Here is a 25206-nt window from a genome sequence, read left to right on the forward strand (position 1 = left end):
TGGAATCAATCCATATTTTATTTTTTACATATTCATTTCTCTCCAACCACAAAAAAAATTAAAAACAAAAGGATCTCAAGGCAGCAACAAACAGCAGTGTCTTAAAGATAGTCCCCTAGGTGTCCTGGCACATGAGAGGTCTCAGTGGGGGTAATGTGGCCCCAGGAAGGGCTACCAGATTAGCTTTTTCTCCCTAAAGGGTGGCTTCTCATTGTATAGCTTTGCTGAATCCAGCAATACATGACATGCTCATCACGCCAAGTACATATGCAGGCTGGTTCCACAGTCTCTAGATTGTCATATCACCTGTGTCTCCTGTGAATCTTGCATATGCAAATACATCACATTATAGTGACATCTTGTCTTCATCCCACTCTTCTTCCTCCTTCTCCTCATCTCTACAATTTACTGAGTTCCTAATAGGAAACTGGGACTGTGCTATTTTTCTTCAGCGTTAGATTATCAGCACAACCTAGCAAAATAGTTATTAATCAAATGTCACATGTGTGGAAACTGGGGCTCAGAGGAGTTAAATAATTTTTCCTTGGTTTTCAGTAAAGGGTGGCAAATAAACTGGTGAAAAATTAAAGGGAAATATGCAAGGGCAACCACAAATTAGGAAAGTGAAAGGTGGAAGGAAGACCATGAGAGAATTTAAAAGTGTCTTATGAACTGGGGGCAAATACAATGGCCCTCAATAGAAATCTTGCAAGTAGAAAAGAAAATAGATGAGTATTGACCTTGTTTGAAAAAGAGAAACTTTAGGATAGAATTCAGTGCTATGGGGAGAAATGAGAGCTAACAGTTTCTCCTCTTTTTTATCTTAAGCACAAGAGGGTTGAAGTTTTCCCACCTATTTAGACAGAGTGAACTCTGACAGAGGGTGTGATGCAGCAGGACAGCGGGTGGAAGAGGTCAGCCATTCCACCCCTGTCTGGAGTGTCTCCTCTTGTCTCCTATTTCATTTCCTACTTCCTAAAGTTGCCTTGTAGGTAACCAAACCCATGTTCTTGATGGTCTCCTTTTGTTCTTCGAGCTTACCCCTTTAGAAGGGGACAGCCTGCCTGCCCTTCACCCCCTTGACTCCTGCCTCTGAGAAGTGTTCTGATCATTGAAGTTGATTCATCTCATCTCAGTGATGTCCTAGCATCCCCACAGATTGACAATCTGAGTACCTTCCCGGAAGCCTGCCTCTTGGATCTATTTCTGCTTTCAGATAATGGCTAACACAGCCATTCATTTCACAATTATTGGAGAAGGGCACAGCAACCCACTCCAGTATTCTTGCCTGGAGAATCCCATGGACAGAAGAGTCAGGCGGGCTATAGTCTATAGGGCTGCAAAGATTCGGACATTACTGAAGCGACTTAGCAAGCACACACATTGTGTAAGTAGCTGTCCCTGTTCTAGTCTCTAGGGACACATAGATATGTGTTCAGTCACATGAATAAAATAGGCATTGCCCCTTCACAAGTGAATCTTAGACACATACACACATATCAAAGTTGAAGAACAATGGGAAAAGAGAAAGAAAGTACTCATTCTACATAGATCAAAGGCATACTTGCCATATATATTTATTTTTTTGAGGGTTTCCCAGGTGGCACAATGGTAAATAATCCACCTGCCAATGCACGAGCCACAGGAGATGAGGGTTTGATCCCTGGGTCAGAAATATCCCCAGAGGAGGGCATGGCAACGCACTGCAGTATTCTTGCCTGGGAAATCCCATGGACAGAGGGGCCTGGCGGGCTGCAGTCCATGGGGTTGCAAAAGAATTGGACACGCTGGGTGACTGAGCACACATCATAAATATAAATGTATATATTCACATCATAAATACGTTGCTTCTTTTAATCATTGGATTTACCACTTAAAATAGAAATTGTAGCTTTCTGCACTACATCTACAGGAAGAAAGAAATGATCATGATGCCTTCTCTTCTCAAAAACCCGTGCTGGGATGGAGTGCATATAAGCTACCTGTACGGCAAAGACAATAATATTGCATCTCTCCTCCCTGTGTTGCTTGGATGAAATTCATTCTTGAGTCTCTAGGGCTCAGGGGAGTTCAGTGGGCTAATAGGCAATCCCAGCTGAACCTTGGCAGACCTTCCCACCAAACCTCAGGGGTTACTGGATTTGTAATGCAACCCCAAAGGCATCTATGAATCAGCTGCAGTGGAAGTGCTTGCCTGTGGCATCTTGCCAAGACCCTATTAGAAGTCTTTCAGAAGAGCCTGACAACAGATATTAAAAGGGCTGCAAAAGGATGCTTATGGTCTGTCATTTGAAGGGTCTACACATGGACTACACACTGTTTTATTCTTTATAGATGAAAATGCTCCTAAGAATAAATTGTCTAGTACCATCTACTGTATACTGGCTGCAAATACAGTGAAGATGCTTTCAAACAGCTCAACTGTTTCTTGGAATATTGGTAAACTTAAAGATTGGAAAGCTTATCATTTTGGTGTTTGGTATCTTCTGCATATTAAATCCTGTTTGAATGCATCATCTTCAAATAGTATGGCTAGTCACTGAGAAAGACATATCATCTGGGACCGGTGCTTGTTCCTAGAGTCAGACATAGTCTGTCCAGGTTAAGAAGTGTGAAGGTGAGGATGAACATGCGGATAGAGTGCTGCTTGGAAAAGAAGGAGAGAAGGAAAACTGTTCCTTATAAAGACTGATGGAGAGTTTCAACACAAACATAAGGGGGAACAAGGTAGTGGAAAAAGACATAAAATTATCCTAGCGTAGTGCTTGAATTAAACAGAGAAGCTTTGGGAAAAGCATTCTTTTCAACCTTCAACACCTTTTTACGCTAGACTTTAATTATACACAAACAGATTTTTTTTTTCAAATTTAAAAGTTGTATAAATAGCCATTTTCTCCCATTGCTGCATAGAGTATATAAAGAAAACAACCCCTTTCTGAGATGGTACATCTGTTACAAAGATGTTACAAAATGAAACCGATCTGATCTTTTGTAGGGAATGTCCTAAATTTGGTTTAGCTCATCTCTAGTATCAGGCTCGGAGAAGGCAATGGCACCCCACTCCAGTACTCTTGCCTGGAAAATCCCATGGACGGAGGAGCCTGGTGGGCTGCAGTCCTTGGGGTCGCACAGAGTCGGACACGACTGAAGCGACTTAGCAGCAACAGCAGCAGCATCAGGCTGATTTTAGGCACAAAATAATTCCTGTTCCTTGTGCTCAATTTCAGGTCTGTTTTATCAGAGTCACAAAAAGGTGGGGGAGGGGAAGGAAAAGTTATTTGATAACATAACTAAGGGGGAAATATAATGAAGCTGAGTCTAAACATACCTATTGAAACTGTTTAAGGAAAGAGAGCTTGATACATTTGAAATAGCTCATAATAAAGGGACAAAAATTAAAATTATTGGATAAAATAATTATTTGTTCAATCGTTTACTCTTAAAAGAATGAGATTTTCTCTCCTCCCAGAGTCACTCCTCTGAACTCTTATTTTGCATTTCCTATACCCTCTGGTATATAATCTTCACTTAGCTGTTTAATTATCACTTTAAAATTAATTTGATTCATTTATTCACTCATTCATTTGACATTTATTGGTGACTTACCATAGGCTGGGAAAGGGAAATGGAAGCTCCTGTGTGTCTAATATAGGAGCTCAGAGTTATGTATTGGGGTCTGGAGGCCATTCCCGTCCCCCATATTCAACATCTCAATTGTCTTTGGTTACCACCCAAAATATAATAATATACCACCACCCCTCTGGTGACCATTATTCCCATTTCCTCTGTGCTTTCTATCTCCTGACTCAGCTTCTCTTCTCTCCCCTACCTCTATTTCTTTTTTCCTCTAAAATCTCTGTTCCATGGAAAGCAAACTATCTTTAACATTAACTTTTCTGCCCAACACTTTGTTTTATCTGGCTGGATTAAACCTTAGTTTTTATCTAGGTTATTGCCTATCCATGAACTTCAATTAAATAGTCTTCCATTGGGATTGGGCAGTTGGGTCTACTTTCACCCGAGTCCCAAAACAGCTTCCAGGTCATACTAAATGTGTTTTCCCTGAGATTCACACCATTTCACCCTGCCCCCTTCTTTTTCAATATCATCTAACCACACCCAGTCACTACTTCATATTAATTAGAAGCCCCGCTCACAGTCTTCCTTTATTTTCCATGATTTGCCTACAACTTAGGTGATTTCAGTGTCCAGGCTAGGGCTTCTGATATCTAGAAATTAGAACACTTATTTCCCACTGTTCAGTATCTTAAAAAAAAAAAAAAAAAGCTTCTAGAGCAATTTTATGTTCTCAGCACAATTAAGAGGAAGATTGAGAGATTACTCATATACCCTTTGTGCTAATATGCAGAGCCTCCCCCAGTTATCAACGTTCCTCATCAGAGTGGTAGATGTGTTGCAATTGATTAACTTACACTGACACGTCATTATGACTCAAAGTTCATAGCTTACATGAGAGCTCACTCTTGGTGCAGTATTCCAATAGCTTTTGATCTTCTCTTTTCTTGAACAATCCACCCCCAATGTCATACCTGGATCTTGTTACCACCCAGTTTGATTTCTCATTTGAGAGCTTTCACTCCAACATCTCACTCTGAGTGCAATCCTCATTCTTTATCTCCTACACCTGCTGCAAGGCTTCTTCAACATCATAGACATTTCCCAGACTTGGGTTCTCCATTTTCTTTCCATTGCTTCTCTAAGTATCCTGAAATCTTTGCTGATCATTTATTTTTAGAACCTTTAGTACTTTACATCTTCATCATTCTGCTTATACTTCAGGCAGGATTCTTCAGTACTCCAGTCTCTTCTGCCCAGGCTTCTGAGAGCGCTGGGGGGAAGGCCACCACACAGTTACTCACGTTACAGTTCCCAGACTTGGTCTTGTGTTCTGACAGCGTGTTTACTTGTTCATAGTCAACAGCCTTAGGTAAACACAGGTGTTTTCACTCAGTCATTAAAAAGTACACGAACTCACTCAGTCTCTGATTCCCGCAATCCACACATGTACATACTGTACCTATATTGCTACATTTCTTACTTCTTTCTTCTTTCCATGTACTTAATTCTGTACTTTGACCACCTCTGGGATAGTAATCCAGTGCTTTATCTCTTTTCTTGTACAGTCAATGATCCCTCACTAGAGGCTTCTTTCCACTAAAGCTAAAAATATATACTAAATTTAAACGTTCAAGAACAGTCATGGACATATATGAGGATAAGTGAAAAAGGATACAGATCTGTGCAGGTAGAATGAAATCAACTTCATCATAATTATAGTATAGAAAAAACCTGGAAGAAAATAGGCCAAAGCTTTACTGTAATAATCTCTTAGTCATGGGATTCAAGATTACTTTGATTCTATTGTTAACCCTTTTTAAGAGCCTCCAAACTTTCTGCTGTTAACATATATTATTTTATTATTTACAGAAATAACTTTTTGAAAAAATGCACTTTTGAAGACTTATAATCAAACCTTTGATCCTGTGTCCCATCCTAGCTTTAGTTTATTTATGCCATATTTGTCCAGCCAAGGAAATCTCTACATTCATTCCATTTCTTCAGTTTTCATTCATTCCCTAACCCACTGACATAAAAATTATATCTTCTTAGTTTCACTGAGAGTCTCTGTTATTTTCAAGATGATTTTCAATATCACCAAATCAAAGAATTATCAGTTCTTATTTTTTAAAAAAGTATATATTTTTAAAACTTATTTTACATTGGAGTATAGCTGATTAACAATATTGGGATAGTTTCAGGTGGGTAACAAAGGACTCAGCCATACGGGTACATGTATCCATTCTCCCCCAAACTGTGCCCCCCCCAATCCAGAGTGCTAATAACTTTGAGTAGAGTTCCCTGTGCTACACAGTAGGTCCTTGTTGGTGATCCATTTTAAGTATAGCAGTGTGGACATGTGGATCCCAAACTCTAACCACCCCTTCCCCCCATCTTTCCTTCCTGGCAACCATAAATTCCTTTTCTAAGCCCATGAGTCTATTTCTGTTTAGTAAATTAGTTCATTTATATCACTTCTTTTTAGGTTCTGCATGTGAGGGATGTCATAACATATTTCTCCTTCTCTAGGATTATCCTTTCTTGTCATGCATTTGCCTCTGTTGCCATCCCCTTTCACCTAAAACAACTGCCTCCCTCAATTTCCACTAAAGCCTTCGGTCTCATTTTCATCATGCTCACATCTTTCTCCTTCTGTTCCTTAACTGCTAGGACTCCTGAGGGTTTGGTCAGCAGTTTGCTGCTTTTTGCCCTCCTTGGGCCATACCTTTCACACAAACGCATTTAACCAATGCACATCTCCTGGCCATTCTGAAATCTCTACTTCTTGCTCTGGTCTAAAGTGTTTCCAAACTTAGGGGACATAAACGTACATGATGTACAGTAGTAAACAAAATAATAGTCCTTTTAAAGAACACATTTAATAGTACATATAGGATAGTTCTCATTATAGCCAACTGGGAATAATATACTCAAATACAATCACCTAACAAAATTCAAAGAAGGTGTGTATTTTCACATTTGATTTTATTGTTGTTTATATGGTAGATTTTACATTTCAATAAAACTGTAAAGTAAAACTGTAAGTAAAAGCAAAAGAAATAAAATTCAATACACACAATAAAAATACTCCAAAATAAAAGTGAACATTTGCAGTATCATTTGAAAATAGAGTTATTATGACAAAGGCTATGAATACCTGATTATTTCATTGGTCTCAATCTCACAGTAAGGGATACTCTGACATTCTAAATTATCTGAAATTTTATAAATGGTAGTAGAAAAAATAGTTTTAATTTTTTGTGTGTGCTGTTGCTGCTCTTAAGGATGTCAAAGAGATCATTAGAAAATTCAAATAATAATGTACAGACACACTCACTTGGGCAAATGGTTACTATGAAGCAAAGAACTATAGGGAAGCCCTGACATACCAGTGAGACAGAGGAAGAATGAATGAAGACGTTAGAGTCCCACTTGGTGTAATTCATCTTCACATTGCTCTTCTTTGAGATGGTGTGGCCTTCCTTTCCAGGGGACTGCACCATTCACAGAGGCCTAGACTCTGAATCAGTGGACCTGATTCAAAACTAGGCTCTGCCACTTCGGTGGTGGCGGCGGTGGTTTAGTCCCTAAGTTGTATTCAACGACTGCATCCCCATGGACTTTAGCCTGCCAGGCTCCTCTGTCCATGCTGTTTCCCAGGCAAGAATCCTGGACTGGGTTGCCATCTCTTTCTCCAGGGAATCTTCCTGACCCAGGGATGGAACAATGGTCTCCAGCCTTGCAGGCAGATTCCTTACTGACTGAGCTACCAGGGAAGCCTTTGCCATTGGACTTTGTGTGAATTCTGATCATTTTTCCTCTCTAAGTCCATTTTGTCCATCCGTGATGGAAGTACACACACAGGGTTCTTGTGAGCCAGGGGTATGGCAGCAGCAGCCCTCTGCTGAGCACAGTCCTCTCAATGTCTATTGAACTTCTTGAAATAATAATTGAGTCTTCAGACTTTAAAAAAATTCTTAATGGAAAGGAAATAGAGATGAACACTAGATTTTATTATTTACTCTTCCATGAACTAATTGGTTGATCCCAGGCAAGTCACTTAAACTCTCTGGGTCTAAGTTTCCTCAGCCTTAAAATAAAAAGCATGGATGAGATAAAATTTCCACCCTTATGCTAGAACCCTAAACCATTTAGGAGGTGAGATACTTTCTAAAACATTAAAGTAAGCATAGTCTTTTAATATTTATTCTGCTTCTTCGTATATACCTAATTTAAAAAATGTTTTGGAAAACATTTGGAAGTCAATATTAAATTTAACAGACTATTTTGAAATCCTAAAATGAAAACTAAAAGATAGTATGAGTTTTCTTTTGCTTTTCACAAGTTTCTTTTGGAAGTAAGTGTGTAAGTAATGAATAAAACATCTAACTGCATATGTGTGCAGATGCAAATAAAATTAGGCATTTCATAGCTGGTTGGAGCAAGAATTCCTATTCTAAATCTCTCTCTTCACTTATGCTGCTGCTCAGAAAAAGCAGGCAGAGAGAGGCAGTTCACATCCATGGTTAGTCATAAAGTGTCTGTGCTTTCTGGGGGTAGGAAGGCAGAAATGACATCTTTAAAACTGGAAAACTTTACATCCAGACATTTGAGGTCTGAGATGATCTGGGGCAGGCTAGAGAATAAGCACAAGTTCCCAGAGCTGTCCTTGAGGCAGCTGGGGATTACCAGAAGAATCCAGAGTGCTTCTATCTACCTGCAAAGAATAGCCTTCCAAGGATGAATCCCCCATTGTCACCTTGGGAGATAGCCCCAAACAACCAGGGCAACTTGGGAAGTTTCCCAGGCCTCACTACCCAGAAGCAGATGAGATGACAGAATTAATAAAAGCAAAATCATAGTATCTTTCACTGCAACTGATAAATTATAAGTAATGTATGTAGTCTATGGAAATCTGGATTTGTGTCACTGACATCTTCTCATTTCTGGTGATTCTTAATACTAAATGAGGGTTAAATTCAAAATGTTTAAAAATAATATTTTAAAATATATAAAAATAATTTAAAAAATAAAAATAAAATCCCAATATTTCTATGGTTGTAAATTTTTAAAATCTAGTGTTGAAAATAGCTGTTAAGATGAAATAGGCATCTATGTATGTTTCAACAATTCTCTAGGAGAAATTTGTTTACTAAAACCTTTTTTCTTAGCAGGGAGACAGACCTAAAAGAGATAACAAGAATTAGCAGTGGGGAGGGAGAAACCCAATATCTAGTTTCTAATTTTTTGAGTTTATGAGTGATCTGCTAATATAGTTACACTGCAAATTTACTAAAGCCATTGCCCACCGTAGCCTTTGCGTCTCATTTTTAAAACAATCATTTATGGATGTTAGAGGATGCCTAGGAAAGCAGAAGGGTTCTGTGTCAATCAAAGCTAATCACTGGTACAGGCAGAGGGCTTTTGTTGGCCTCCATGCTCTAAGCCGTGCTTCCACATCTGTGTTTGAAGAGATTAGAGAGGTGCTTCATACAAGAACTGTATTAGTTAAAGCTGATCGACAGTATTTGGAATAAATCATGAAAAAGTTGGGTGCCAGAAGGGAAGGCATGGCAAGTGGGGGATTGAAACTGACGAGGGCAAATTCCACCCTCCTCGGTCCCCTCCACCCATCCCCCCAAACCCCACACTGTTACATTTCAGTTTTGCTGCTGAAGAGCATCACCAGGTGCCATGCTCACCACCTCCCAGCAAACATGCAGAGACTCAGCCAAGAAGCCCCAACGCCAATATTTTCAGTGGCATGCTTGCCACACTTGGATGAAGGGCTCCAGTTTTATTGGAGGTGCTTCACGGAAAACAGATTAGCCCAAGTGGGTAAGTGGGATTTGAGGACCAAGGATGGCAAAGAATGAAAAGTGAAAAAGATCCCAACAAATATGAACACCGAAACCCCCTCCCCACTTATAGCCGTGTTCTCACTGCATGAAGGCCATACACTGGCAAATAAATTATGAGTGACAAGTATTTGAACCAATAAAGAGGGCACTATATTTTATATGCAGTAAATTTAATTCCAGATTGTGTTTCACCTCAGCAGGATGACATGTTTATTGCCAGTGAAAGATGAAAGCCGAGGGAGTTAGAGGCAAGCGTCAGCAGTTCTAGTGGGCACCTGCAAAATGAAGATTTGACAGACCGGTGGCTGAGCCCTTGAAATGAAATGCCAGATCAAATTTTACCCCAAAGGGGTCAGATGTACTGTCGTGCCCCCAAACTCGCAATACCAGCTGAATAAATGAGCCCGGTTCAGCAGAGAACAGGAGGCCAAGAGCACGCTCTAAGAATTCCTGCTCATACGCTCATCAGCTTGTCCACGTGCAGGCAGGCTGGGAGGACCAGCGTGAGGCGCCTCCGAGGGAGGATGTGAAGTGTCACTGCCTCTGTGGGGCTCTAAGTGTCGTTTTAAAAATCTATTAAACAGATCGAAAAGTAGAAGTGAGTCTAAATTGATCTGCCCGTCTCTCAATTTCATCCTACAAGCGCTCAGCTCAGGTGTTCAATTTATTGAACCATAACCCCTTTTTAAACAATCAACATCAACATGCAATAAATATGCCCAGCAAGGGCAATATTTACATGCACGACTCATTGTTTTAGAAGATTTATTTATGGGGAAACGGACTGGCAATTACTTCCTTTGGCCGACAGTGGCCCACTGGCATGTGGGCATGGCTCTGGTTATTGTGAATTTTAAGCACATTGAAGGGGTGATTTCTGATTTTTTCCACAGAATTATCCCAGCCAAAATACTGGAGTGAGTTTCCATTTCTTCTTCAAGGGTTCTTCCCTACCCAGGGATCAAACCCACATCTCCTGTGACTCCTGCATTGGCAGGTGGGTTCTTTACCACTGAGCCAGCTGGGAAGCCCATGAAATAGGTGCTGTACCCTAATTGCAAAGGTGGGGAGGCATTTTTGTTATAATCTCCATGTAACCACTCATCATCTCAGAGAAAGAGGAGAAAAACAGTGGGATGTGGGAGGGAGAGAGAGAGCAAAAGAAAGGAAAAAAAAATACAAAGGAAGGGAGGGAGGGAGAAAGAAGAAAAAAGAAAAAGTTGCTGGTCTCAGGAAAGCATATCCACAAAGCGTGTATAATTCCTACAATGATGTGGATAATTCACGTAAACTGATAGTCTTTCCACTCTGAACTCAGGAAATAGATCCTGTTACCCAATATATGGATTGGACTAGTCACATGATTTCAAACTCATTTGTGTAGACGTAGTGTCATCAACTTTTGGATCAATCAGAAGGGTTAACATTTTAATCAGTTCCTTTCACTAACTCTGTCCTGCAGGACTATCAGTAGAAACTTCCATGTATTTAACTTCACAAAACCATATTTTAAAGATGATGTTTCTCATAGTTCAATGTCATTAAGATGAAGGTGATGGAAAATCTCTGCACCCTGTAATCCAGGATTGCTTCCTCTCTTACTTTGTGCAACTTTTCTCAACTTTATCCATCTTTTCCATATATTGATAGATGTTATAGACAACATGTACTCTTATGCCTGGATGGAGGATGAAAGATCTGAATAATGTTACAATCACCACCTAACTGGTCTTTGGATCTTTCTAGGGCCTAGTTGTTTCCTGTAAAAAAACACACTCACATTTGGTGAACAGAGCTCTGAAGCAGAAGGAGCAGAGCCTGGCATCCTTCTGGTGACACCTGGAAATACAAGAACACCTGTGATGTAAGTAAGTACATCTACCATAAATAGTTGTCACTCTGTTACTCACTTACTCTTTAAGGATATTTTAAGGGTGACTGCTGGTTGGAACGTATGTGATTTCTTGGTAAGACCTTTAGGTAAGAGTTGTTGTATGAAAGACATTGTCATACATAGATGAAAGGCAACTAGCTGTCACCATCACTAAGACCATGGTCCAGCACTGTTTAGATCACCATTTTACTGTGCTTATTCTACATTCTCCCATGGAACATAAAAATGAAGCATTTTTAAGATCATATTCTCTGTGTCTCTCCAAGTATTCCAGAAGTCTCTCTTTCATCACCTCACCTGCACTCCCCTCCTCTCAGGTTCCACATGCCCTGACTTTCCCTAGCTCTATGTTCCCTGCCGTTCCCTCCATTTCTCTCACCAGCTTCCTTGGTCTGCTTTTTTTCAGACCTCTTATGTGAGCTACCAGTTGAAACAGAGTCTCATTTGTCTGGCATATGCGCTTCCTCTTGGCCAAAGAGTTCCCGAAGACTCTACAGACTTTCAAAGCCATATAGCAAGAGTTCTTGCCAAATTAATCTGTTCAATTTGTTTCCTTTTTTTTCAGATCATAATTGCTGGTCTTACTTACTATTTGTTGTAAGTTCTAGGGATACAAGAAACAAAGAAATGCGGCCAGAGGGCTGGTCGTTGCCAGACAACTGAAAATATTAATAAATGTTAGAAGAGAACCAATATTTAACTTGACAGTGGTTAAATTCAATATAATCACCTAATGTGCCAGACTTCCAGTACATGTTATGGTTAGAATAAAATACATTTCACATCATGTACGCATGGTAAACCTTTTATTCCTATCCTTTTGTGTTTGCCCATTATTCTGTGAATCCTAAAATACTGCTATCAAGTAGTTTTAATGTCTTCCCACAAGTTTCTCTTAGATTCACTCCTGCTTTCCAATTCTACAGCCAACACCAACAATTAGGCATTTTTCACTCAAACCCAGTGCACCTTAGAGGCTTCCTAGCCAGGGCATCAGAGGCTTTCTCTGTTTCCTTTGTTTCATGGCTTCCTAAAAGCTGTTTCCTTTGAGAGTCGCCTGTAAAATTAAATTCAAATTCCTCATAATTCCATTTAGAGCTCTTCATTCTCTGAACCTTCTAAACCCACCAATCTGACACTGTGTATATATTATTGGATCCTGTTTTCTCCTAAACATTTTGCCTTGACAAACTAGGCATTTGCCTTAAGACAGAACTAGGCATTGACAGTACTGACCACTATGCTTAGCACATGATAGTTGCTCAATAAACAGTACCTCATTACTTATTGTGACAAATGGCCCCTCTGCTTTGGCCAGGCTAATCTGCACCTCGTTCCTAGAAAATGGCTTCATCCTCCCTAGTTTTCTGGTGCTTTTCACTACCCTCAGATATTTTCTCCCATTCTTCTCCATCCATACAACTTGGCTCAAATGTCTCCTCCTGCCAGAAACCTCTCTCACAAGCACTTTCAGAGTCCGCTTGCCAGGAAGAGAGATTTAATAGACACCAGCATGGCTGTGAAGGTTACATTTAGGGTTATTCTGTGTTGCTCATGTAATTTAGGAGTATAATTTGTTGTAATTGTTATAATTATAAATTGTTATAATTGTTGTTATTCTATTGAATAACAACTTCTGCTTAACTATGCTAAATAATTTAAGTTTAAACTGTGTGTGCATTTACAGTTCTAACCATCCTCTGGGGTCCAATTTAAATGCTTTCTCCCCTTCCCCAGGTAAGTTACTCTGTGGTCTTCAGACCTCGATGAAGAGATTCTCTGTTTTTTAAGGCTGAGTTTTCTAATGGCAAGAATGACATGTAATCAGTTATGGTGGTTGAACCTGCACGTGTCATATCTGCCTGAGTTGTTTACTGGGGACCCAGAAGAAAGCTACTGCCCCCAGGGGCACAGGCAGAAACACATGGCTTTGCGCCCAGCCTTCAGCTCATAAGCAATTATGTTCAGAGTCACTGGGAACAGCTGGGGGAAGAGGAGGACGAAAAGTGCAAGACCAACAAGAACAAGATATTTCATCAGTGCTACCTGGTAGTAGTCAAGGCTTCATGGACAACCAGTGGACACTTAAGGAAAAAATTTGATTTGGCTCTACTTTCGATTTGGCATTAGGATTCATGCAAAATTTTTAAATAAGCAAGATTATTTTTTAGTATTTAAGTATGTTCCCAAATAGTATACAGTGACTCTTTCTGAATGGATAAAAAAGTAAACGACATGCTGTTCCACTCTTTCCATATAATTGGATTTTTTCTCACTTCTCCTGATTTGAGAAGCTTTGGTAGCATCTGAGTTCTATAGGATATTTTGATCTCCTAAGCTGAGGTTCACTTGTATGGTCATCTGCAGACTTTCTCTCGAAACTGACGACACATGAATTAAAGTTGAATTGAGTTCAAATGGACAGTGGTTGTGTTGAGATCAAGGAAATAAATGAGAAAAAAGCTGCCATTTCAGTGCAAAAACAAGTATTTTAGAGCAATGTTAAGTAAAAATATTGCCTGGGATAGCAAAGTTCAATTGTGCTTACACTGCTAAGATTTCTTTGGCCCTTCTTCCGTCTACTCTTCCCCCCAGAAGCAGTTAATAGATGTTGGCATTGAATCTTTTGAAGCGGTGGGAATTCATACTTTAAAATGTCCAATTAGCACCAAAAATGAGTGATGGGATGGGTCACTGAAGATTTTTAAAGGCTGAGAAGCACCATCATCTGAGGGCATCTAAAACAGTGCCCCAAGTCAGCCTCTGAGGAGCATTCCTTCAACTTTTGCTTTATCTCTTTGTAAGGAGGCTAGGACAGCACAGACAGACCCCCAAAGGAGAATCCTCACCATTTTCTACAGAATACCAAGTGTTATAGTGAACGATAAATAACCTTTCTGTAACAAGCAGCCCTTTTTTTCCCCCCGCTGGAACAAACTGTTCAACTCTATTTGAATAAAAAGCCCACACATATATCAAATTAAACAAAATAGCATTGTTCCAAATACAGATCAGGCAGTCTTCCCAGACTCGTGTCAGTAAAATTTCATAGCACTCCACACCATTGTATAGTAGCTCTCTTTCTCCCCTTCTTTATGTGTGAGTGCAGAATCACTCTTCTTAGACAAAGGAATGCAGACACTGGCCGTATCCCCCATGCAGTTGAAGAAAATAAAGATCCAGCGAAGATGTACTTTCTTTGATGACAGGAAACAAAAAGAATGTACCGCAGAAAATATAGGTGGAAACAGTACTATACATCTGTATTAGGGATAACTGATCAACAAGGAGTTATTTTGCCTACTGCCAGCACAAATATTTTCCCATTTGATAAAGCATAACTCTGGATTGGAGTTCATGAACTAGGGAGCTAATTGTGTGGCATTTTGTGCTGAGATGGGTTGGAGATACAAGAGACTGCTTTGCACGAACTCAAAAGGGCCAGTTCAATTTTCAGGATTTTGCAAGCTTTTTATGACACACAATCATGAAAAACGGATAGAAAAGTACGAAAACTTAAAAATCAATACATTATATCAAGAGGAAAGATAATACCCTGAAGGTATAACTGCTTGTTTTACTACATTTTACTATGCTCTGTGCTCTTGAGGTTGCATATATGTGGTGTCTATATGATGGAAACAGTATGGGATGGTGTGATGTTTTGTGTTTCTTCCCAAGATGCGCTGGTAGCTTGCAATTGACTCACGTTACAAGTCTGAGTGACTGCTTTTTTGTTTTTGTTTTCCAGAGAGCTCACTGTTAATCAGCACGCCATTGAGTAGAAATTCTTTGAGAACAGAGCTTACTTGCCATGTGATCTTAGCAGCTGAAGTGAAGAGGAATTTCAGCTAGGACTGCCTTTACTCAAGGTTAAGAGGCATGTCTGTGTAGGTGCCTGAGTGTGGAGTTTGAGGGATTAAAGTCACTTCCTCCAGTCTGACATCTCCAATTGCTTCTTGAACACTAGACCTCAATCTGAGAAGATATTTATTATTAAGATAAGTTGGTTTATGAAGAAACGTGTATGCTCATCCTCACCAAGTGTAACATTTTGCCAGTCTTAGCAAACGTGATATCAGTTTAGCCTGAATTGGCAGTAATTGAACAGCAGAATAGCCTGACAGTGGGCCTGTCAGCCAGCACTTTTCTCGCTCTCCTCACCCTTTCCAAGCTTCCTGTTCAAGTTAAACTGAGGACGTGAACCGGGAGAACGTGATCAAGGTCGGAAGATACAGAGGCAGAGTTCAGAAGTGGTAATGAATTAGGACTCTTTCTATTCTGGGACTTTGATGTCACATACACTTCTCGAGGATAAAGACTAAAGGTGACATAATTTCTTATGGTATTTGTAGCAAATTTGAACTCATTGGGGTTCTATAATTATTTTACTTTCAATTCAACCTCTATGGCACATTAAGCCAAATTATAATAATTTATAATTTACTTAAATAATTATAATAAAATATTTCACATGATGTCCAGGGTTATACACACAGAGTATTATACAATATACACATACACACCTATTTTTGTGTATGTGTACCCAATATGCATACATATATACTATATATATATATATAAACCATATATATACAAAATATAGAACACAATATTTTATTTTATTCAAATAAAATACATTATATATATAAATACATATATATATATTTAAATACATACTCAAATAAAAACATGTTTTAACCTGGAATATCTAGCTAGAACCTCTTGGATAATATGGAGGGCCAAGGCAGCATTTTTCTTTAGAGTAAACATATTTTGTAAACCAAGAAATTACGTATGTAAACAAATAAGCATTTGTAACAGTTACCATACTACTGTTTCATGATTGTATGCTTTAAGAGGCAAGTAGCTAGTATAATGTTTCTCAACCAAATGCCCTCTTTTAACATCCAAGTAAATTCCACTAAGAATGTCATGTGACCTTGCTATTTGGTTCTATGCACAGAGTAATCTCTCTCAATGTTTAAACTGCGCAGCTGTCAGATACAGTATACCTTGAGGATCAAATCCCTTATGTCACAATATTAAACAATTATTTCTGGCCACACCATTGAATTTCCACCGCCTGAGGTGTCTCTTGTGTTCCAAATCAAGTCAAATTAAGAATGTATACACTAGTAAATTGAAGAAACAGATAAACAGACGCAGGAAAAAAAAAAACCAATAGGAAGATTATCCTTGTAATGTTTCATTAAGCAACTTCCATTAGGAAAGAAAAAAAAATCATTAATGTTAACCCATGTTTGAACTTAAAACACAAAATTCAAACTGATTCACACATTGCGTTTTTACACGTAACCTATGCATTTAATAGTCACTCTTTGATACATGACAAGTATCATCTTGAATTTTATGTGAACTGATTCACAGAAGTCATTCAGCAAATTAATGTAGTTTTGGAAAATTAACAGCAAAATAGGCATGCCGCCAAATGTCTAATGACAAATTGAAGGGTTTGGAGATGTGTCTGTCTATTTGCAGTATTGGAACTGTTTTCAAAACAAAAACACACTGAAAATGGTGCTGGCATGACAGGAGATGCAGTCATTATGCAATTTTAATTGACAAATAATTCCATTTTTATGTGAATAAATTCACCTAGCCAATAGCTGCATTACCATCTATCATGTACTGGTTTCCCTTCCCATCTCAGGCACCCCCTAATTTTGATGAATTTGATCAAATGTATCTGGCAGTATAGCTGACTCTGGCCAGTCAAGGAAAGCCCGCTGTGGGGTGGGGGGGGGAGGGGCCAGTAGGAGGCTGGTGATTTGTCACGGGGATGGAGGTTGTCTTTAGCATTACCTGTTGTGCAGATAGTATTATCCTCCATTTATCTTCTAGTTTGAATATTCAGACTGGGATGTGACCCGTTCTTTCAACAAGGTACTAAGTATCTCCCTAATTTAACTCAGGTATCCAAAGGGTATATCTGTTGGGGTGGAGATTGGGAAAACGAGAAACCTGTATCGATCTACATATAATTAATCTTCAGACATTGACTTTAAGCTCCAGCATAATAGCTTCAGTATATAGCCCACGTTCACATAAGGAGCAGCTGAAATGCAAAATGATCACAAATATGAACATACTCTAGCTAAGGGCAGGTATTCCAGTGGTGGCATTAAATATAAATACAATAGAGTATTGACATAATGTAGTAAGGTTCCCTGGCTATTAAAAGGCTTTGTTCTAAAGCGTATCTGTGTACACAATGAGATGATGAACACAGAGCATCACATAGCTAAATTTAATATATGCAGGGGTATGATGTTTGCAATGCATGCATTTCAGCAGGTCCCATTAGTGCGCCTTTCCCCTCCAGTGAAAACAGAATGAACCACAGCCCCTTCTGGTTTGCATAAAGCAAACAAAATTAGATTTGCTTTGCTGAATTGAAACCCGCTTGGGATTGTGAGCCTCTCTCGGGGACAAATTACTTCAAACAATCCCTTTGTACCATAACAAAATCAAAAAATTCAGGCCAATCAACATGGCTCAAAACCCTTAACACAAGAATTAATAATACAACCTAGTCTATTTTTATTGCTTCTGCGCTACAGCTCCTTGTTTTAATGTAATTACACTTATTTGCCGTCCACATGTTAAGTAAGCTTGCATATGTTAACTAATGCGACATAAAACAACTTTCCTAATTTTACCATTGCTACAAGCATTGCTCCCCCTGGAATAAGATCTGAGCATTGGGCAAGTTGAACACTAATGTTATTAACTTAAATCTATTTTTAGACCCTTGATAAATGAATATAGGCAAAATGTCAAACGTTTCTTCAGATAGGTGCAAAAGCTGATTGACAATCAGATTAGTCTATTAAGAATATTGGTTTATGGAGTGTTACTCACTTGATATCTCTTGACTTTTTAAAGTCTATTTCCCTGCAGAAAAGAGGACACATACATCTGTAAATATGGAATCTCTTAAATCAGGTATCTGGCCAATGACCATTTAAATTCAACAGCTTGAGTTAGTATCAAGATGATATATATTCCTATTGCTTTATCACCCAAAAATCAGCAGAGGCTATGTGCCACTAAAACTTTCATCTGAACCACAAGTTTACTGACTTTTCAGATTTGAAATTTAGAATCCAGGATAACTCTTTGCCCACAGCTTTTTAAAATGTATAAATCAGTTAGAATACTTGAATTCACAAAATCATGGTCTTTGGGGATCAAAAGCCCTTTCCGTCACTGCCTAAAGTAAAAAGTAAAGTATTAGTTGTTCAGTCATGCCCAACTCTGGAACTCCAAGGACTGCAGCCCACCAGGCTTCTCTGTTCATGGGATTTTCCAGGCAAGGATACTGGAGTGGGTTGCCATTTCCTTCTTCAGGGGATCTTCCCAACCCAGGGATCAAATCCAGGTCTCCTGCACTGCAGGCAGATTCCTTACCTACTGAGCTATGCCTAATCCATCACAAACATAATCTCATCCTTAGGAGGAAGAGTATGTCAAACATTTATATATTAAGGATGGTTTTATCTAGTTAGAAGTAGTTAATTCTATATGACTTGAGTAAGCTTCACCTAATACTGACCAAATGTCTGAGTGACGAGTTGGAAAAGATCTGTCTCTAAGCATGGGTTTATCTATGTAGCTATTGAGTCATTTAGACACATGTCCCCTTATCAATTTGGCTCAGCAGCTTGTCAATTGGCCCCAAAGATCATTTTGTCTCACTGCTCTTGAGTAGATAAATAAATATGACTGACATACATCTCCTCCTTTTTACTAGTTATGCAGATTCAATATGAGTTTCTAATACTAAACACATGTACAATTATGTAATCGAATCATTTGGTAAAGGTCTTCTTATGATAAATCTTTCAAATTAGACATTTCCTTTTAAATATGACAGACAGTTGATCAAAACAGTTAACCTTGTCCAAAGGTCTCAAATTGGGTCTCTAAGTCCCAATGAGAAAAGACAGTCTTTAAAAGAAGTAAAATTATATATGGCACAACAGCTGCATTTCCCTACCATTCTTCTTGTAATTAGCCCATGTCTGACCTCTGAAAGCACTTTTATTGGAGAACCTCTGATCCAGACTGCCTGATTACTCACTTATATTAAAATAACATATACTTTACAAGTATCTGAGATAAGGGTATAAAAAGTAGAATCAAGACATGGAGGTTTCTCAATATAAACAAAGTTTAACCCTGAAAGCTACACAAGAATGTGTGTGTGTGTATTTGTAATTTCATTTAACTTTCCTTTAGAACCTGCTATAGGACATATATGGCAATGGCACCCCACTCCAGTACTCTTGCCTGGAAAATCCCATGGACAGAGGAGCCTGGTGGACACGACTGAATCAACTTAGCAGCAGCAGCATAGGACAGATGGGCTTGCCAGGTGATCCTAGTGGTAAAGAACCCACGTGCCAATGCAGGTGACATAGGAGAAGCAGGTTCAATTCCTGGGTCAGGAAGATCCCCTGGAAGAGGAAATGACAACCCACTGCAGTATTCTTGCCTGAAGAATCCCATGGACACAGGAGCCTGATGGGCTACAGTCCATAGTGTTGCAAAGAGGCACTTAGCATGCAGGCAACATGGGACAGATAGAGGTGGCGAAAGTGGGTACCATCCTATGAGAAGACCCAAGTTCTGTCAATCATACTGATGTCCTGCTTTGAGAGACCATTATCCACTTCTTCAAGTCAAAATGTTAACGGTGTTATTCTTTTAAAGAACAAGAGATGATGTCATTATTGTAGTTTTATTCATAAGACATAGGAATGCAAATGACCTCAGTTTTCTGCTATTTTTGTTTTCTATTATTTAGGTCTTATATTAAGTCCTTGGGTCAGTTCCCAACCTATTGTGATTCTAATTTGACTTGTATACCCCAGTCTTTCTCAGAGGTACTTTAAAATCTTAGATAAAAGAAAATGAATTAGTTGTAAGTACGTGCCAGTGCAGCAAGAGCTGGGATATGAGATCAGTGAACAGAGTTCAGCTTCAAAAAGAACAATTAAGTGATCTCTCGCCTCCTCTCTCTGCTCCTTGCTCCCTCACCTCACAAATCACTCTCTTGTTCTCCAAGGTTACCTCGGTGCCACAGCTTTCTAGTATCAGTGCCAAGTGCCCAGTTTAGCCTTCCAGTCCTTTCTCTACAACTTGTAAGATTTTGGCTGAGTGCATTAGCTTCTCAGATCTTTGCTTTCTCTATCTCTGAAGTAATCATACCTGCCCTGAAGTGAAAGTGAAGTGAAGTCGCTCGGTCATGTCCGACTCTTTGCGACCCCGTGGACTGTATGTAGCCCACCAGGCTCCTCTGTCCATGGGATTCTCCAGGCAAGAATACTGGAGTGGGTTGCCATTTCCTTCTCGGATGTTCTTAAATTATAAGATTATCTCCTGTGAGCACTATACTGCATGTTACATATGTCACTATTAGTTCCTTGCTCATCTTCTCGTCTCCCCTTAGATTCTCTCCCGTGTCTCATGCTTAATGAGTTAGATGGAGACCATTAGCCCAGCAAACATGAAGGCATACTTTCTCAGATTACATTCTATTAGCCCTCAGCTCATTGTTTTTCTTCTGATTCTGAGGAAGAGGAAACTGACATTGAGAGTACTTGGGAGAAAGCGGATGTGTTTGCTTGAAGTGCTCAAACTACCAGTTGAACTTTAGATTTTGTCCTGTCATTCATGTAACATATAGATGTTGTCATAGGACATGTGAATGTAACATAGAAAGTGGGAAGATCCTTGGTTTAGAGGCCAGATTAAACAAGATAGGGCATTTTCCATTGCTTCCTATTAGGGCAAGTTACTTGGCTGGAGTGGCCTTACATGTACAATGGGAATAGTACTGATCTTGTGGGATTGTTACAGGAATTAAGTGGGATAATTTCATAACACAATAGTCACTCAATAAACTGCAACAATTACATACAGTTGACTCTTGAATACCATGGGTGTTAGGGCTGCTGTCCCTCCGAATAATCAGAACTCTGCACGTAACTTATAGTTGGTTTTCAGTATACATGGTCCCTCAGCCAATCTTGGATTGTGTAGTATTGTACTGAAAAAAATATCTGCCTATAAGTTTAGACCCCCACAGTCCAAACTTATGGTGTTCAAACCTAAGGGTCAACTGTATTTGATTGTCATGTAAAACACATAGTTTAGCACCTGGTGAATAGTACAGGATCAATAAAGTTCCAGTCACCTATATCTTACTCAGTTTAACCAAAATATTTTCTTTTATTTCAATAGTGCTTTAAATTTATAGTATAAATTACTTCATCAAAAAACTTCACATTCTAAACAGCATCTCATATTAGAAAAATATTTTATCTCATCATGAAAATGCTAACTAATTGATTTGATCAATCCTAAGATGTATCAATAAAAGACCACAAAAGAAGTGAGCAATAGGATCTAGTTACTTGTATGACAATAGGGGTAAGTAAATGCATTCATTCTGTGTCCAGCATATATGCGGCATACATAGCGCTCATCAATATATAACTAATTAATTAAAAATAGTAATAGTTGTTTTGAATCTTATTGCTCCAAATCATGGCTATTTTTACTTTTACCATGTGGAAACTAACACCATTTTCTGTCAGAAAAGTCCCTCTTCTACTTTCCTTCCTTCCTTGTATGCAACTTCTCTCCTTCTTTCACACTGTCCTATAAAAATGCAGTAATCAAGACAGTGTGGTGAGGAGTTTGGTATTAACAGATACATACTACTGTATATACAAGAGATGAGCAACAAGGACTTACTGTATAGTACAGGGAAAATTATATTCCATATCTAGTAATAACCAATAATGGAAAAGGATCCAAAAAAGATATAAAAAGATACATGTATAATGTATTACTGAATCACTTTGCTGGGCATCCCAAATTAACACAACATTGTAGCTCAACTATACTTCAATAAAAAAAGACAATGTGTTTAGCATGAAGGTGGATATATAGAATAACAAAATAGTCCAGAAATAGAACCATATATATATGGTCAATTGAATTTTGACAAAGATGCCAAAGCAATTCAACAGAGGAAAGAGGAGCTTTTTCAATGCATTGTACTGTAATAGCTGGATATTCTTATGGGGAAAAAAATGAATGTTGACTTCACACTATATATAAGCTTAACTTGTAACTGATTATAGACATAAATGTAAGAGTTAAACTGATAAAACTTTTAGAAGAAAAGATAGAAAATCTTTGTGTCTTTGGGAGAAAGATTTCCTGGAGATGACATAAAAAGCACAAACTACAAACTAAACAAGCATGTACAGTTGACTTTTGAACAACATGGGTTGAACTGCATGGACCCACTTACAAGCAAATATTAAAAAAAAATACATACTACAAAATCCATGGTTGGTTGTACCTGTAAATGTGAAACCCACATACAGAGGGCTGATTATAAGGTTTATAGACAAGAGCTTGGACTATGTGTGAAGAGGTGGGGTCGGCTTTCCTAACCCTGTGTTGTGCAAGGGTCAACTGTGTTGTGTTTCATTATATGTTCTGCTTTTCCAAATATAAAATTTAGGAAATAAAAAGGCAAAGCTGAACTAGGCTCTGCAATCCATATATTGGCAGTACATATATCTGATGAAAGACTTTATTGTTTTACAAGAAATATCCTTACAACTCAGTTAGAAGAAGATGAATAACGCAAATAGAAAATGGGCAAAAGATTTAACAGGGTTTTCACAAAGGAAGATATACAAATGACCAGTGAGCATATGAAAAGATGCTCAATATCAATAGTTATCAGGGAAATGAAGATTAAAAGCACAGTGAGAAACCACTACACTCTTATTAAAATGACTAAAATTAAAAAAAAAAAAAACTAAAATGCTAAATACTGGTGAAGTTATAGAGCACCTGGAACCTTTGTATATGCTGCTGCTGGGAATGTAAAAAGGCATCAGTTTGGAGACTGTGGCAATTAAATAAGTCAAAAGTGCACTTAATAAATATGGTGTTGCAATTTTGCTACCAGCAACTACAGCCGTGAAATTAAAAGACACCTGCTCCTTGGAAGAAAACTATGACAAATCTAGACAGCATATTAAAAAGCAAAGATATCACTTTGCCAACAAAGGTCTGTAGAGTCAAAGCTATGGTTTTCCCAGTAGTCATGTACAGATGTGAGAATTAGGCCATAAGAAAGCTGAGCACTGAAGAACTGATGTCTTCAAACTGTGGTACTAGAGAAGACTCTTGAGAGTCCCTTAGCGAGAACATCAAATGAGTCAATCCAAAAGGAAATTGAGCCTGAGTATTCATTGGAAAGACTGATGCTGAAGCTGAAGCTCAATACTTTGGCCACCTGATGCAAAGAGCTTACTCATTGGCAAAGACTCTGATGCTTGAGGGCAGGAGGAGAAGGGGGCAACCAAGGATGAGATGGTTGGATGGCATCACTGATTCAATGAACATGAATTTGAGCAAACTCTAGGAGATACTGAAGGGACAGGGAAGGCTGGCATACTGCAGTCCATGAGGTTGCAAAGAGTTGGACACGACTCAGCCAATAACAACAACAACAACTTGCTTAGAGAAATGAGAACAGTGTCCATATACATAGGTTGATAAGAGCTTTAACCATAATCACCCAAATCTGGAAATAACTTTAAATGTCATTAACATGTGAATGGATAGACGGATTTAGTATATCCATACAATGGAATACTATTCAGCAAGGAAAAGAAACACACATGGGTTAATTTTAACTATATTAGATTTAGCAAAAGATGCCACACAAATATCATATGATTCCATGAATATGAATTCTAGAATAGTCAACTCTAATTTATGTGATGGAAATCTTGGGGCTGGGATGGGAGCAGGGGAATTGACAGTAAAGAGGCAAGAGGGAATTTTGGATCATGATGGAAATGTTTAAATCTTCTTTGGGGTGGTGATTACAGATGTGTATACCTTTCTAAAATATTAAATTTCATAACTGAAAAGGGTGTATCTTATTTCATGCAAATAATATTTCAAAAAGCTGATTGTTTTTAAGTAGTTAATATTTAAATGCAAGTTACATTGGACTGTTGGGCTACTACTATAATACTATTCATTGTGAAACCAGTTGCATGTGTAATCACAGATGGCAGAAAGTCTTTCTCTTGAGAAAAAAAAATCATAATTTGAAATTTTAACTGCTAAAATCATGATTTGGGATTTTTATGTTTGTTTTATAAATTAGATTCTAAATGCAGGCTCTTGTCCTGGTCCTACAGTTTATTTCTTTGACAAGTCAGTTAACTTTGCCAGATCTTTACTGTAGCCCACCAGACTCCTCTGTCCATGGGATTCTCCAGGTAACAATACTGGAGCGGGTTGTCATGCCCTTCTCCAGGGGATCTTCCTCACCCAGGGACTAAGCCCGAGTCTCCTGCGGCTCCTGCATTGCAGACAGTTTCTTTACCACTAAGCCAGTGGGGAAGCCTTTGTTTCCTCCACTGGAATGAAAGACCTGGACAACATTCGCATTTAATAAAAAATTATTTAAGCATCTTCTCTGAGTCAGGTACTCTCCCAGGTGGCTCCATATACGTCCTGTCTTTCAATTATTGCTCTCACAGTTCCCTTGACATTAAACTATAAAATTTTAGAATTTTTGACTTTTCCATTTTCAAAGAAAATTACTCTACCCCAACATGCTAATTTGTATCATGTACATGCATGTTAATGTGCTTCAGTCATGTCCAACTCTTTGTAGCATGCCAGGCCTCCATGTCTATCACCAACTCCTGGAGTTTATTCAAACTCATGTCCATTGAGTTGGTGATGTCATCCAACCATCTTATACTCTGTTGTCCCCTTCTCTTTCCACCT

This window comes from Cervus elaphus, chromosome 28 (genome assembly GCF_910594005.1).
Source record: "Cervus elaphus chromosome 28, mCerEla1.1, whole genome shotgun sequence".
NCBI lineage: Eukaryota > Metazoa > Chordata > Mammalia > Artiodactyla > Cervidae > Cervus > Cervus elaphus.